The sequence below is a fragment of the Pongo abelii genome, chromosome 9 (assembly GCF_028885655.2).
Source record: "Pongo abelii isolate AG06213 chromosome 9, NHGRI_mPonAbe1-v2.0_pri, whole genome shotgun sequence".
NCBI lineage: Eukaryota > Metazoa > Chordata > Mammalia > Primates > Hominidae > Pongo > Pongo abelii.
In genome coordinates, this window is record NC_071994.2 from 61,695,719 (window position 1) to 61,712,384 (window position 16,666).

Below are 16,666 nucleotides of genomic sequence, written 5' to 3' on the forward strand. Positions count from 1 at the left end.
AAAAATCTGTTTTACAAATATATGAAACAACTGCATTGAAGGAGATAGGAAAAAAAAAAGTGCTGATCTAACTAGTTTTGGAAATAAGTGGAGTCTATAAGACCGAGGGCAAAATAAACTGTACATAGCATTGTACTCTCCTGATAAGATTATTTCCTCAGCCATATGATCACAGTTAATAACAGCAATTATAAAGCATGTTGATATTGTATATACCCTTGATATGATGTGATCAAAATTGTGCTTTTACCTCTAGGGTCTTCCTCCTAAAACCCATGACCCAAGTCTAATCATCAGAAAAACCTCTGACAAATCTCCATAGAGGGACATTCTACAAAATGCCTGATGAGAGCTCACAACTGTCAAGGTCATCAAAAGTAAGGAAAATCTGAGATACTGTCACAGCCAAGAGGAGCCTAAGGAGATATAGTGAGCAAATTTAATGTGATATCCTGGAAAATATTCTGGAAGAGAAAAAAGACATTAGTTCACTTGTGCCACTGTAACAAAATACCACAGACAGAGGAATTTATAGAGAACAGAAATTTATTTCTCACGGTTCTGGTGGCTGAGAAGTCTAAGATCAACGTGCTGGCAGGCCCAGTGTCTGGTGAAGACCCTGTCTCTTCTAATATGGCATCTTGTTACTGTATCATTGGGAGGGGATGAGCAGTGTGGCCTCACATGGCTGAAGGCAGAAGGGAAAACAGGGCCCAAACTCACTCTCTCTTGCTCTTTTATAAGGATACAAATTCCATCCATGAAGATGGAGCCCTCATGGTCTAATCATTTCCTAAAAGACCCACCTCTTAACAGGATCACATTGGCAATTAAGTTACAACACATAGGTTTTGGGAGACATTGAGACAATACCAGGTAAAAATCAGGGAAATGTGAATGAATATGGACTTAAAAATGGAGTTTATAATAATGTAAAATATTAGTTAATTAATAGTAACAAGTGTACCATACAAATATAAGGGGTTAATAGTAGTGGAAACTGGGTGTGGGGTGTATGGGAACTCTCTGTACTATCTTAGCAATTTTTCTGTAAATGTAAAAATGTTCTTAAAATAAGTTTATTGGGCCGGGTGCAGTGGCTTCATGCCTGTAATCCCAGAACTTTGGGAGGCCGAGGCTGGTGGATCACCTGAGGTTACGAGTTTGAGACCAGACTGATCAACATAGTGAAACCCTGTCTCTACGAAAAATACAAAATTAGCTGGCTGTGGTGGCTCATGCCTGTAATCCCAGCTACTTGGGAGGCTGAGGTAGGAGAATCACTTGAACCCAGGAGGCGGAGGTTGTAGTGAGCTGAGATTGCCCCGTTGCACTCCAGTCTGGGTGATAGAGTGAAACTTCATTAAAAAAAATGGTTTATTAAAATAAATAGAGTAGATTAAATTACTATAGTAGAAACCGAGACTCCAGGAGCCAATAATTTCTCAGGTGGGGTCTATCAAACGTAAAAGAATCAAATATTTATGTGTTCTAAATATATTTTCACACTGAGCATAGATGATTGGAAATGTATTACTTTTCTCCAAAGCACTGAAAAAGACAGAAAACCTCTCAATTCATTTTATGAAGCTAACATAAACTTGACAATAAAATTGAACAAAAACAGTACGTGTAACACAAATATAAAACAACAGAACTCTGGAGTACAATTATATTTATGGCTACAGATGAGAAATCCTACAGCACACTAACAAAATGAATGCATTGGCATTAAAAAATAATAAAATACGGTGCTATAGACTATTTGTGTGCTCCCCAACCAAATTCAGATGTTGAAACCTAATCCCCAATGTGAGGGTGTTTGGATACAGGGCCTCTGAGAGGTAATTAGGTCATGAGGGTGGGGCCCTCATGAGTGAGATTAGTGCTCATATAAAAGAATCCCGAAGAGATCCCTCATCTCTTCTGCTCTGTGAGGTTGCAGAGAGAGGAAAATCATCCATTAAAAAAAAGTAATCCCTTACAACAACTGTGTTAGGTAATATTATGGGTTGAATGTTTGTGTTCCCCCAAAATTTGTATGCTGAAGCCCTAACCCCCAGTGTGATAGTATTTGAGGATTAGGTTTTGGGGAAGTAATTAGGTTTAAATTAGGTTGCTAGAGTGGGACTCTCATGATGGAATCTGTGCCTTTATAAGAAGACAAAGAGAAAGCGAGAGATCACACAGGGAGAAGTCAGCCTTCTGCAAGCTAAGAGGAGAGCCCTCCCCAGAAACCTACCATGCTGGCACTCTGATCTCAAACTTCCTGGCCTCCACACCTGTGAGAAATAAATGTCTGTCCTTTAAGCCACCTGGTCTATGGTATTTTGTTATAGCAGACTTAGCAGATGAAGACCAGTAGGTACTATAAATTGAGTATTCCTTAGCCGAAGTGCTGGTGGGGTGTGGTGACTCATGCCTGTAATCCCAGCACTTTGGGAGGCCAAAGCAGGCAGATCACTTGAGGTCAGGAGTTTGAGATCAGCCTGGCCAACATGGTGAAACCCTGTCTCTACTAAAATACAAAAATTTGGCAGGTGCCTGTAATCTCAGCTACTCGGGAGGCTGAGGCAGGAGAATTGCTCGAACCCAGGAGGCGGAGGTTGCAGTGAGCTGAGATCACGCCACTGCACCCCAGGCTAGGTGACAGAGGAGCAAGACTCCCTCTCAAAAAACAAACATAAAAAAACCAAAGTGCTGGACCTCAGGAGTGTTTTAGATTTCAGATTTTTTAATATTTGCATATATATAATAAGACATCTTGAGGATGGGACCCAAGTCTAAACACGAAATTCATTTCCATTTTATGTATATCTTATTCACATATCATGAAGGTAATTTTATACAATATTTTCAATATTTTTGCACACTCATCATATAGGATAAGATGTGGAATTTTCCACTGGTAGCATCATGTTGGCACTCAAAAAATTTCAGATTCTGGAGCATTTCAGATTTCAGATTCTCAGATTAGGGAGGCTCTTTGTGTATTATTACTTCCGTTTTACATATTTGAGAACCACATACAAGTGAAATAATTAGCCTAAAATAATAATGACTAATACGTAACAAAGGCAGGCTTGGAACCTAGGCTATTTGGCTTCAGAGTCTACGATTTGAACCACTTTAATCTCAATTTCTTTCTTTCCTCCTCGTTGTTACAATTTTAAAATAATTTAAGAATAAAATTCAGTATGAAGTAAATCCCTGATAATTAGAGTGGGAGAAAGGGACAATTTAATCGGCAGCTGAATCTGTTACAAATAATATTTACTTTTAAAAAAGCAATGATTTTGGCCGGGCGCGGTGGCTCACGCCTGTAATCCTAGCACTTTGGGAGGCTGAGGCAGGCAGATCAAGAGGTCAGGAGATCGAGACCATCCTGGCTAACACAGTGAAACCCTGTCTCTACTAAAAACACAAAAAATTAGCTGGGCGTGGTGGCGGGCGCCTGTGGTCCCAGCTACTCGGGAGGCTGAGGCAGAATGGCGCGAACCCAGGAGGCAGAGTTTGCAGTGAGCGGAGATTGCGCCACTGCACTCCAGCCTGGGAGACAGAGCGAGACTCTGTCTCAAAAAAAAAAAAAAAAAAGCAATGATTTTATATTTTATTAGAACCACTTTAATATGAGTTTTTCAAAAATTCTCCTGCTCCTAGAGGTTTCCTATATTAGACATATGTGTCAAAACAATTATTTAAGTAAAATAAGTCCTACAAGTATTATGAAGGAGATAAAATTAACATTGTTTATTGAGGATTAAGATTGTCTAGAAAAAACAGGAGAATCATTCGAAAAACAATACAACTAATAAAGGCATTTACTAAAGTATCCAGTTATCAAATTAATATAAAAATCAGTAGCTTCTCTATACAGTAGAGATAGCTACTTAGAATTATATAAAGAGGGGGGAGGAGGCAAAATAATAATAAAAAATACATAAAGAAAATATAATCACATTAACAATAGCAATGAAAGTATAATAAGAACTAATCTTAACAAGAAATATCTATCTATCTTAGAAATATCACAAACTTGACTTAGGGACATAAACGATGTTAATAAATCAGGAGGCATTACAAGTCTCTAGATTAGAGGCTTCAATATTTTAAAGATGTCATTTCTCCTCAAATTAATTTATACATTTAATACAATCCCAATTAAAATTTGATGAGATTTTTGTTTGGAACTTGACCAAATGACTCCAAAGTTCATTTAGAAGAATAATTGTGTTAGAATAGTCATGAAAAGACTAAGAAAAATGAGCAACGAGATTGACTTTTCCTATTTGAAATTAAATTATCACTGTGGTGTAGCACCAAAGTAGTCAGATTTATAAAGCTAAAAAATAGTCCAGAAACTGAGCTAAGTATGTGTAATAATTTGGTATACATTAATTGTGGCAGTTAAAATATTAGGGAAAGAATCACCTATTTATTAAGTGGATTATTCAATAAAATATGACTGGTAGCAAGTGTACAGGCCTTTAAAAAAAAAACACATTCAAGCTTTGTACCCATAACAGCTACAAAAATAAATTTTGGATATCTCAAAATTTTGAACCAAAAAAAAGAAACTCTTACAATGCCAGAATATATAAATAAGTATTTATGTAATCCTGTGATGGTGAAGAACTTAAAATGTACAGACCCAATGGCTTAAAGGAAAAAATTAATAATGCCTTTGACTATATAAAATCCTATAATTTGTGAATGGCAAAAACAAGCCTTGATCGACTTATCCGTCTGAATACCATAAACAACATTAAAAGGCAAACTATAAAAATTTTTTGTAAGAAATATTACAAACAAAGGTTTAGTTTTCTTAATCTTTTAAGGGCTCACACAAACCAGTAAGATAAAAAGGATATTCCAATAGGAAATGATCCAAGGATAGATCAGGCAATTCATAGACTACTATATATAAGGTTTTAGCAGTTAAAACATGCTAAACCTCACTAGCTATCAAGGAAACATAATTAAAACATCAATGAGATGACATTTTGTTATGAGGATTATTCTAGCAAACTACTTTCTAGAAAGTTTGTTGTACCAGGTTGAATTTGGTACCAAAGTACATGAGAATGCCTGTTTACTCATGCCCTAGCCAACACTGGTTACTATTTCAATATTTTTCATCATTTTAAGCCTATTAGGTTAAAACTGTTCCTGTAAAGCTTGAATAAAGATTCACTGCAGGTACTGTTATGGAGAGAATTGCACCTGAACTAGTTAAAACTATGCAAAATTGGCATAGCTGATCCAATTTCACAATGGTCTGTTTCTGTTTTAGATGGTTGCCCCTAACCATTTCTAAACTGAGTCCCCAGAAAACAGGTTCTTCTTCTGAGACATTCATTCTCTTAGAGAAAAGTAGTGACATTCTGGATGCCCACCAGCAGCAGATGAAGAGCGGGATCTTGTTTACCATGGAGAAATGTTGATTTCATATTTGTCTGTATGTGTGAGATGAATGCTGGGCATGATTTACTTACTCCAGAAAGTGTTGCCTGTAACGTGGAGACACAGGATGGTTTAAAAGGCAGAGTAATCACAGCGCACACTATTCATCTTCGGCTGCCTCTGAGAGCTGTGAGGGAGCTAATTAACTCTTGCAAAGGCTGGCTGCTGGGAGAAACTGTCAGCTCCTATCTCTGTGTGGATCTGTTCTCCCTAGCTTCTCACTAGCATGAGGTTTCCTGATCCCTCATACCCAACTTTAACCTGGAACCCCTTTGGGTAAGGTTGAGAATTAAGTCACTCTCTTTTCAGAGTTAAGACTGATGAGATTCCACATTGCTCACCCTCATACCATTGCCACTTGCCACCAAATCTGGAAACCTGTACTTTCACATCAGTTGTTGGTTAGTTGTCTTGCCTAAGACAAATCTTTCTTTTCCTCTTTTAGATGGCCCTGTTTATTCTATGATTCAACCTTGGTTCTTTCATCTTTGTTCTGATTGACTCCCTTGCTAAATACCAGTCCTCCTGTGGGCTGAGACCACTGTCATCCTTATTTCAGAGTGAGAGTCTTGTTGCCCCGCACGGTCCATTCAAGACCCCAAGACTAATCCAAGGCGCTGAAATCTTGTTGCCAAAGGATAAAATTCCTTGGATAACCTTTGCCTGTCTAACTCTCCATCACTTCATTTGAAATCTTTGCTGCTATTTTAGTTGTTCGATTCACCCTTTTGTGTCAGCCAGTACCTAAAGCGGCCAGCTGTGCTTCTCAAACTGTGAGTTGTCTATCCAGATAATGTTTTGGTGACCCTCTGTGTGCCATTCACTTGTCCAGTCCCTGGCACCACAAAAGTAAATAATACATACAAGTTCCAGCCTTCAGTGTGATGACATTCTAGTGGAGGACACAAATATGAAATAAGTATATCACTGTAAATAAGATCACATCAGAGGGATAAGTGCTATGATGAAAACAGAACTGGTTAAGGGTTTAGAAAGTGATGGAGTAGGTAGGTAACATTTAATAAAATGATCAGAAAAGTTCTCTGGCCATTTGAAGAGGCATGACATTTGAGCCAAAACTTGAGTGACAAGAACAACTCAACTATGAGAGGGCCTAGGAGAAGCGAATTTCAGGGAAAGCAACAAGAAGTGAAAGCCCTGATCTGCAAGTGAGACAAAAGCAGTTAGAGGGACAGAAAGAAGGGCAGCATGGCTGAAGCCAATGAAGTGCAGAAAAAAGTGTGTTAGATCAGTTTGGAGGGGTCAGCTAAGGCAGGTCATGCAGGCCATGGGAAGAAATTTGGTTTTTCTCTCAAGTGCCATGGGAAATGTTTGGGGGAGTTTCCACACAGAAAAGTGGTGCATCTGATTCACCAGCTACCTACTGACTTGCTTTCCCTATTCATCCTGTAGGATACCAACATTTCCAATGCCCTGCACTCAACCTATGACAGTGGCTTGTTTTCATATATGGACAGGAGTAAATAGAGGTATCATCAAGGAGGGCTGGTGACTCATTCCAACCTATACAATTACAATGCTGTCACCATGACACATCGGTCAGTGGTGACTGTGGTCCATTAGCTGGGGTTCAGTTGGAGCTCGGAAAACCTTCAGAGAGGAATGTAGTCAGACAGGAGAGTCAAAACTAAGGAAGACTGCCGACTGGAATGCAGGGAAGAGGGTGGCTATAGAAGAAGGTCATGGATAGGTCTGTGGGCAGTACTAGTTTGCAAAGGTCAAGCTAGAATTGTCCAGGAGGCAAATCCAATACTGGAGGCTGAGACAGGCCAGGGAAGTGTTATAGTGAGCCTACTTCTCTGGCAAGAACTAAGAGCGGATTGCCGTCCTCTTACTGGGAGCAGCACATTTCCCAGAGCTGCTCTATCCTATGGTCTGTTAGGGGTAGATACCCAGGATAGTGCCTGTGTCCCTACTTCAGCTGTCAGGTCACATGTACTTCTTCTTGGCCTGAACTCAGCTAAAGGTGTGAAAATAATAAGTGTAAGGTAGGAGTCGGTGAAGGTTAGTTTTACTTGGATGGAATGTGGATTTTTTTAAAAGTCAGAATTTTCCATCTCAGGACTAGGAGGAATTACAAAATTTCTGGTAGCTGGATTCTGGCCTGTTGTTTCTTAGGACTTTTAATTCTACATAAAGTCTCTGTGGTCCTGAAGCTTGGAAGACAACATATGCGCAGATGTAAGAAGGTGAATGACACTGCTTGAATATGTATTATATGTCATACTTAATACCAGGGATTTTACATATATTATTTTAGTAATTTTCAATATTTCTAGGTGATGAGTAAAATAAATTCATTTTGTACCTAAAGAGACACAAGCTCAAAAATATTAATAAACCTACCCCAGAAGAGACAATTAGCTAGCTGCCAGTAAGTGATGGGGCAGCAGAAAATTTGGACTTGAAGATGGGCCTTCTGAAGGATGTGGGCCATCTGGCTTTCACACCTTTGACATTGCAATGTTGATTCCTATGGTTGGTCACTTTGGCTGATGAGGAGAGGGGGAATGTTCTATCCACCCCTCTCTGGTACTTTATGGTGTAACTCATTATGATTATTTTTTTCATATTTAACTTTCCAAATGGTGATGTCTTATCTCCTCAAGTTGATTACGATCCCTTAGAACACAGTAACATTGTCTTTCTATCTCTAGCAACGCTTTTCCTTGAATGAAATCTCAACAATATTTCTTATTGATGGATTGACACTTCCTAAGTGTGATCAGTTAGGTCAGTTTTGGTGGTGTATCCAAGGCATCAGGGGATGGGAAGGACTCTCAGGTGCCTAGAACACACAAACCAGTCCCCAGAGCATCTAACCCACTAGAGACAGTGAAGTAGTGGAGTTAATTGGATGCACGCATTGAAATGTCCAATAATTGAATTACATTCTTGCTACACTAAGAAAAACTAGAGAAAAGCATAAAGGAAAAAGAAATTATTGTCTTAGTTTACCATTTTCTGGCCTTTTCCTATGTTTAAAAATCTTTTTAGATCTTGTCTGAGGTCTTTTCACTTCCCCGTTTATCCTGCTGAATTCTGGGTGCCCAGAGGTTCTCCAACAATGCTCCTTTCTAGAGTAAAGGCTTGCTGAATAGTAGGGCTACATTCATACCTAGACTGTGTTTCACCACGAATTGCTTGTTTGAGAGGTTTGCTTCATACAAATATGAATCTATTAGAACTTAAAGGCCAACAAAATGTTAGCCATAACAGGATATGCTATGTAATTTTTTGGAAAAGAAAGAAAACAAGCCCTTTCTACTTTTTTATGCGTGATAACTAAGTGATTTCAAATAGTACCAGAATTTCTGTTTTCAAGATTGGTTAGAATATTTTCTCTTTGTCACTCTTGATACCTAAGATGATGGTTTAATATTGTTCACCCTGTATACTGATGAAATTTTTTGTTTGATTGGCTTTTTGTCTGATATTTGGTTTTGAAAGAAAATTTTATGGTTTTTGTTTTATGAATAAATTATTGTTTGATGTTCCACTTTTCAGAAGGTTGAACAAATAACCATTCCAGATATTGTACTCTGGCTTTTTCCATGTTCCAACTACTGTCTCTATCAAAACTCCTTCAGTTGTAGTTTAAAAAGTAATTTAGTATCTCAGGAAAGATGAAAGGCAAAGGGGAGCCAGGAAGAAATATAAATGCCTCTTGTGTTCTAACCATGACTTCGTAGTTGCTGGGACCATGAACTCACAGACTGGTCACTGTGAAATTAAGCACAGGGAGTCCTGGGACCTCAGTCTCCCAGTAAATGGGCCTAAGCCAACACAAGAATCATTTCCAAGGAAACTCAAGGCAAGACAAAATGACTTAGAATGACCCACACGTGGAGTTGGCACACAACATACACAGACTTACAGTCCTACCTGGATTTTAATGAAGAAGTGAATTTCTAGACAAGAACAGGAAACAGTTGCTCAATGTTACTCCACAGGTTGGTATGAAAAGAAAGTGAACAAGTTAGGGAAAACAAATACAGGGAAGACACGAAAAGTTTTTAAGCAGACACAGGCCTTGGAAACACATTTGACTCACTTAAGAATTCTGTGTTTCTGCATCGTCCCCCCACGGCTGGAGTCTCAGGGCCTGCTCTGTCACACATGCAAAACCAATCTGCTCTCGTGACATGGAGCATGAAAGTTCATCTCCTAAAACTTTACACTCTATTGAAAGAATATAATAGTGTTAAAGAAAAGCTAATTCTGTGATCCTTTCGCATCGGGCTGCAGATGGGATGCCATTTTCAAGGGACATTTTTTTGCCCCAGTTCCCATCAAATAGCTCCTGAAATAGGCATGATACAGCCCCCTTGAATAAAATAAAATACCTTATTTAATTGCCTGAATGACACTCGGGATTGTGCTGCCAAAGCAAGCCCAAACAGGCCCAACCAGAGGCAATATCAAGCGGGGGGAACTTGACTTTGAGGCAGCTCCAGCCCCAGCCCACACTGACTGCCAGCCCAGGCTGATGGAAATGAAAACAGGTCTGGGGAAATGCAAATGAAATCTGTAAAGGAGCTGAAAGGAGAAGAAACCATTTCTCAAGGTAATGAGCTCGCTGATTGCAAGGATGGCACCTCGGCCTGGCCTTCAGGACTCAGCCTTTACACAGGGAAGACAGGGTCACAGACCAGTGAGACAGGAGGGGCATCTGACCAGCCACAGCCACTAATTCTGCTTACCCGCTTGCTGCCCCTTTGGCTCCAGAATTCTGGGTCCATCTTGGTTTTCTCTGTATGTTTCTGCCATTTGTGAGGATTTGCCCAGGGTCCACAGCATTTTTACTACTGCAAGGGCAGCAAGGCTTGGATCTTTCAGGAGACCTCCAACTTTATTTACTGGTTGAGCTCATCCTAGTTTTAAACATTGTTAAAATCACAAGAACACCATCTACCTGTCCTGTCTGTGTCATCTGTTGCTGGTCTCCAAGGAGCTTAGATGAAGAAGTTGTGAATTATACTGCTTTGTGGAGGATACAGTTTTTACCTGGAAACATACATTACACTAAACCAAGTGGTGATTTTTGCCCAGCACATATCTTGCAAGAACTCCTGCAACAGAATTATATTAGAAAGATTTGTAATCAAAATGCACAATATTTTGCAGTAATCAAATATTTATTCAAAATGCACAATATTCCTCAGTGTATAAAGCTAGTAAATTCTCTACTCATCCCAGCCTTCTTTAGAATATCAGACATTGTGAGACATTTTTAACATGGGCTTCCTCCTGGTCCTTCCTTTTTCCAACAAGATGCTTTGGCCCCTCCCCACTCCTCTCTAATTTAAAGGTTCTTCTATCCACTGATTTAGAGTGGCTATTTCATCTGCATCATATTTTGGGACAAAAATTTAGAACAAGTAGTTTATTTGGGAAGTAATCCCAGGAAACACTAATAAAAGACTGAGGAAGTAAGACAAGGAAAGGAAGAGGCTAATAAAATGTGTTACCAAGTAGATAACCACTGTAGATAACTGACATTATTCCTGCTGGGGAACTCTGGGAGCCTGTGTAGAACACCTGCTGCAGAGTTATCCCACCTGAGAGGCCAACCGCCTGCGCTACTTTTACATCAATCCTCATTACTCATTAGTTAAGGACTGCTGGAGAAGGAGCATTAGTTCTCCAGTACTTCTGACCCAATGAGCACATGGACATAGTAGAGTTTAGTCACCAAGGAAAACCCTCAGGCAAAGGGATGCATTTTGCTGGTGGTTGGCTGTCAGGTACGATAATGTAAAGCCCAGGGGAATGAGGGGAAGCACTGATAAATCTACTCTCACAATCCCAGCAGAATTCTCTTTGGCAGACCAACAGGGGGAAGAACTTTATTTCTCTACATTTGCCATCTTATTTCCTTCTTTCTTATCCAGTTGTTCTTTGCTGTTCAGAGATATCCTCTGAGAAGCATACCATCACTTGCATCAATGGACTATTGAGAGGAGGTTCTTAAATGTAGATTCATATTGACAATCCACGAAAAGTCTCTGGCTGGGAAGACAGTGTCAAGGTTCCCATCTACCTGTGTAGATTACCCCAGCCCTGAGGTGCCCAGCTGAGAAGCCAGTGATGGCAAAGCTCCAATGCGTGCTGTGTTGCAGGGCTGCATCTTCTTGTAAAAAGTTGTGCATTGCTTTTTCTCAAAAGGTGCTGTCCACTCATCAAGCATGTGTCCAGACAGAGGAGGTGTTTGTTGTAATTTGCATAAAATTGGTGCTGTATCAGCTGCATGCTTACGCCACCTTATGACCCAGGTTCTTAGGGTAACTGGCTATTAGCAATGAACTCTTTCCAATGAGATCAGTGGAAATCAGGGAATGAAGTTCTGCAAATATTTGCACAGACATTAAAACATCACAAGCCCTGCCCTGACTGCAAGGCTTCCTGCAGGATTTTACCTGAAAAAAATAGTTTCACCAAGGTATTAATGCAAACGGGTGAGGCAGGTACAATCTAGGTATAGCATGGACACCTGTATTTTCCAAATCAGGACATGTGAGTCTCAGTAGGTATGTTATGGGAAATTCTAAAGAGACTTTTATAGAGTGTCTATGGCTTCAACTGTGTGTTTCTGAGGATATTGTGACAGGCCAGGGAAGGAAACTTCCCATGATTTTTTTCACATGGATTTTGACAAAGGAAAGTAATAATTTGCTGAAGTGGAAAGAGCCCTGAAATAGAAGCCCAGAGGCGGGAGTATTCCTAGTTTGGCTTTAAAATAGCCATAACTTATGAACCAATGATTTCATAGCTAGGTATCAGTCCTAGGGAAGGAAGCTAAAATGCAGACAGGGATTTATGCACAAAAATGTTTATTACAGCATTATGTGCAATAAAAAACCTGGAAACAGTGAAAATACCCAGTGGTTAAGGTATGGTTAATTAATGCAATTAATGTTTGAAAAGAATTTTTAATAACATGGAAGAGTAATGGTAAGTGAGCAAAGTAGAATACAAGGACAGTATATAAGGTTAGGGTGTGGGGAGGAGTGGAAAAAAGGCTGAGGGGAAATGTGCCAAAACATTAAGATATTTTTGCCTGTAGGTAATGGGATTATGAGTGATCTCTTTTTCTGCTTCTTATTTTTTTATACTACCATTTTTCTGCAATTAAGTATCCTGCACAATCTGAAAATATAACAAAAGAAAATTACTGTTATTCTAGCTCTGAAATGCCGATTCGGATTCTTAGCTCTGATACTTGTGGAGTATTCGAGCCATTGGTTCAGTGCAGAAAGGGCCAGGGCCTGTTAAGGGCCAGGGCCTGTTTGAACTCATGCTGTGATATGCAGTTTAGAGTTTTTAGGGAGTTACCAGTGCTTCATCCTCATAATGAGCAGCACTAAAGATACTGAGAAGGAAAGAACCTTAATTATAACATATATGGATATGATATTTAATTCTGGTTAGCATTCGATTCTGTTGAGTTCTTTTGGGCATTCTATCTGACTGCAATCAGCTCTAATAGATCTACAAAAATTGAGTTCAGGGATCTGTAAGAGGGAAGAGCTTTCATCAGGTCTTGGTGAACTTATTTAGATATTACCTGACACCGTGGGACTCTCTGGGATACCAGTTTGTACCCATCTATGACATCTCTATTTTAGCTCACTGCAGTTGCAATGTTGACATTTGAGTTGGGTTTTGAAGGGTGAATAGGAATTCTCCTGTCAATAGAGAAACACTGGGAAGCAGGCATTTCTGGCAGAGAATTGCATTTGCAGAGACAAAAGGCTTTATTCAAGGGACACTGTAGAGAGGGGTAAGGAGCTTCATGTGGCTGTGTAGGCTGTACGTTTTGGGGAATGGAATGGGAATGGCAAAAGATAGCTAGTTGGAATCAGGTAAGAAGAGAGGACTTACAAGTTTCACTTAGGAGCTTGAATGTTATCTTCAAGGTAAAGAACATCTTTTAGCAGAAGAGGGACGCCGGTAGTTGTTTCCTACATTGGTTATTCACATTGTGTTATCATGAATTTTTATATTTGTAGCCCACATTTCCTTTTTTTACGCATGAACTCAGTCTTTTAAATTTAAATACTGTATATTTAACTTGATCATAAACAATAAAATATCATAGACTTAATAGGCTAGTTATACCTTTCAATATATTTGCTATGATAATATACCTATTAAAATAAAGATAATTTGCTCATGTAACACCTTAACCCACTTTGCATATACATAGCACTCTGGGGAAATGCTGTTACTGTTCATTCTTTAATTCATCCATTCATTCACCTAACAACAATTTTGAGTATCTACTATATGCCAAGAGATGATAAAATAGCATTAGAGACTATAAAGATGATTTTTATACCATTATGAAATTACAATACAGTTAGATGAGTATATTAATAAAGGGACTACATTTTTTAAAGATTCATGTAGAAATACTATAAGAAATTGTTTATAGGTAACAAAACTGGAGACAGAAAGACTTGTCAGAAGGCTCCTGCAGTGACCCAGGTTGAAATACGATGAAGACTTGATCTAAGGTGCTGGCAGAAGAAAATGAAAAAAGGAGACACGTGAAATATTTTTATACAGTAAAAATCAACAGGCCTTGATGAGCTATTTGGTGCGTGATCTCTCCTGAGGGGAAGCAAGAGAGGAAGGCGTAAAGGCTGACGAAGTGTTTTAGTTCACATGTTCTCTTCTTTATCTGACACCCCTAAGGGAGCTTGTCTGGCTCAGTCTCCCTCCCGTGTATCTTCCTGTACTTCAGAGGCCTGCAGAACTAACAACTGCATGTCCCAGACTATCTTGAAGCTAAGTTTTCCAGCAGCAGAATGCACTCATGCAAGACTAGAATTTGGAAGTGAGTTAAGCAGGGGGAAAGGTATGGCAGGGAAGCATCCATTTTCTTCTGGAATGGACCTAGATGTCACAGCATGGCTTTGGAGCCAACACTCCTGGCCAAGGCTTATGCCCCACAATCGCTGCTCTATGGGTATGAGCCTAGGGCTGGCAACTGGCCCAATAATTTCCTGATTTTTCTTCTTGCTGAATGACACAGCAGACATAACAGTTCTCTCAGTGGATCACTTTGGCATTGTCACTCTAGAATCATCTTTGGAGGACCACCTGGAGCCTACTCTTCTAGCCCTTCCACTGATTTTGTAAACACCCAATTTCCTTTATTAAATTTCTCTCTTTAAAATAGCTAGAATGGGGTTGGGGGTAATGGCTCACATCTGTAATCCCAGAACTTTGGGAAGCTGAGGAGGGTAGGATCACTTCAGCCCAGGAGTTCGAGACCAGCCTGGGTAACATAGTGAGATCCTGTCTCTATAACAAAAAGCAAAAAACAAAACAAAACAAAACCCCACAAATTAAAATAGCTAGAATGGTTTCTGTTTTCTGCCCCCAAACCTTGACTGATTCCACTACTCAGAGTCAGATTTAGTCAAAGACTGTCTTACACAACTTAATATTTGTGTGCATGTGAATCCCTTATACTCAATTAGTCTGTAAGGTCCTTGGAATATGCCTGTCTTAGCAACTATCATTAAACTTATTTTGAAGAAAGCACTATTTGTCTTCTTGATTCTGATTCTGAAAAGAGGTTAGTATCACACAGATAAAATAAAATATTATTGACTCAAGAGAAAACAGTCCTAGGACCACTAGCAGGCAAAAGATGTTCACTTGTGTGGGTGTAATCTTGGCCATAGAAAAGAAGCCTCCTGTTGTTTAAGCATCATGGTGACACTGGATTGAACCATAGTGGAGATGAGGGGAGGACACATGACAGATTTTAGAGCTCTGTGAAGTCTGCTGCACGTCTCTTGTTGGAGGGAGGAAAGGGGCCCTTCCATGACTGTTACTTCCACGGGCTAACATCCCAGCAGGGGACGAGCTTGTCTAATGAGCCCGTAACAACTAAGAGCAGTGTGGTTCTTGACCCTGGCTGCCCATTATAACTCCCTACTGGCACTAATGACCTGCCCTCAGAGATTCTCATTTATTTCATTTAGGAGAGGTCTAGGAATCACTAATTTTAAATGCCTCCAATACATCTAATGTAGCAGGGTTGAGAACCACTGACCTAGTGTTCCAATGTTTTGCCATGCAGACAGTCATAGTGGGGTTTGTATTTTTTAATAATTTCCTATATCTCGGTTGGATTTATTGTTTAGTCTGCATTTTCATTTGTAGCGTTTTACGTTCATACTTTCTCATTCTCATTGTTTTCCTTGTTCTATCTTGTCAGAAAAGTTTTTATTACTAATGTTTGGGTTTTGTTTATTCTATCATTTAGCTACATCTCACAGATTTTGACATGTAGCTTACTTAGAACGATTTAGTTCTAAATATTTTCTAATTATTATAATTTATTTTCTGACTCATGAATTATTTTTTAAAATGTGTGCATTTGTTTATTTAAAGTCTATTCATATGAGTGGATACCTTCCCTTTTTCTTTTTTTTTAAATTATTTTTGGCTTTTTGACAAATATCTCTCCATTTTACCCACCCTCCAGCCCTTACCAACACCATTCTACTCTCTGCTTCTCTGGCTCAACTTTTTTAGATTCCATGTATATGTGAGATTATGTAGTTTTTGTCTTTCAGTGACTAGTTTATTTCATTTAGCATAGTATCCTCTAGGTTCATTTATGTTGTTGTAAATAGTAGGATTTCTTTCTTTTGAAAGCTGAATAGTATTGTATTATATATATACACACATACGCACTTACATATACACAAACACACACATATACACATATAAATACATATATATCTCATATTTTCTTTATCTGTGTATGTATCAGTGTACACTTAAGTTAAATCCATGTCTTGTCTATTGTGAATAACACTGTAATAAACATGGGAAAGCAGATATCTCTTCGAGATACTGATTTTATTCCCTTTGGATATATACGCAGAAGTAGGATTGCTGGATCATATGGTAGTTCTATTTTTAACCTTTTCAGAAACTTCTATACTTTTTTTCACAACGGTTGTATCAAATCACATTCACACAATAGTGTATAAGTGTTCCCTTTTATTCTCATTCTTGCCAACACTTATCTGTTGTCTTTTTTATCATAGCCATTCTAACAAGTGTGAGGTGATATCTCATTTTGGTATTTATTTATGTTTTCCTGATGATTAGTAATGTTGAACATTTTTTCATATACCTGTTGGCCATTCAT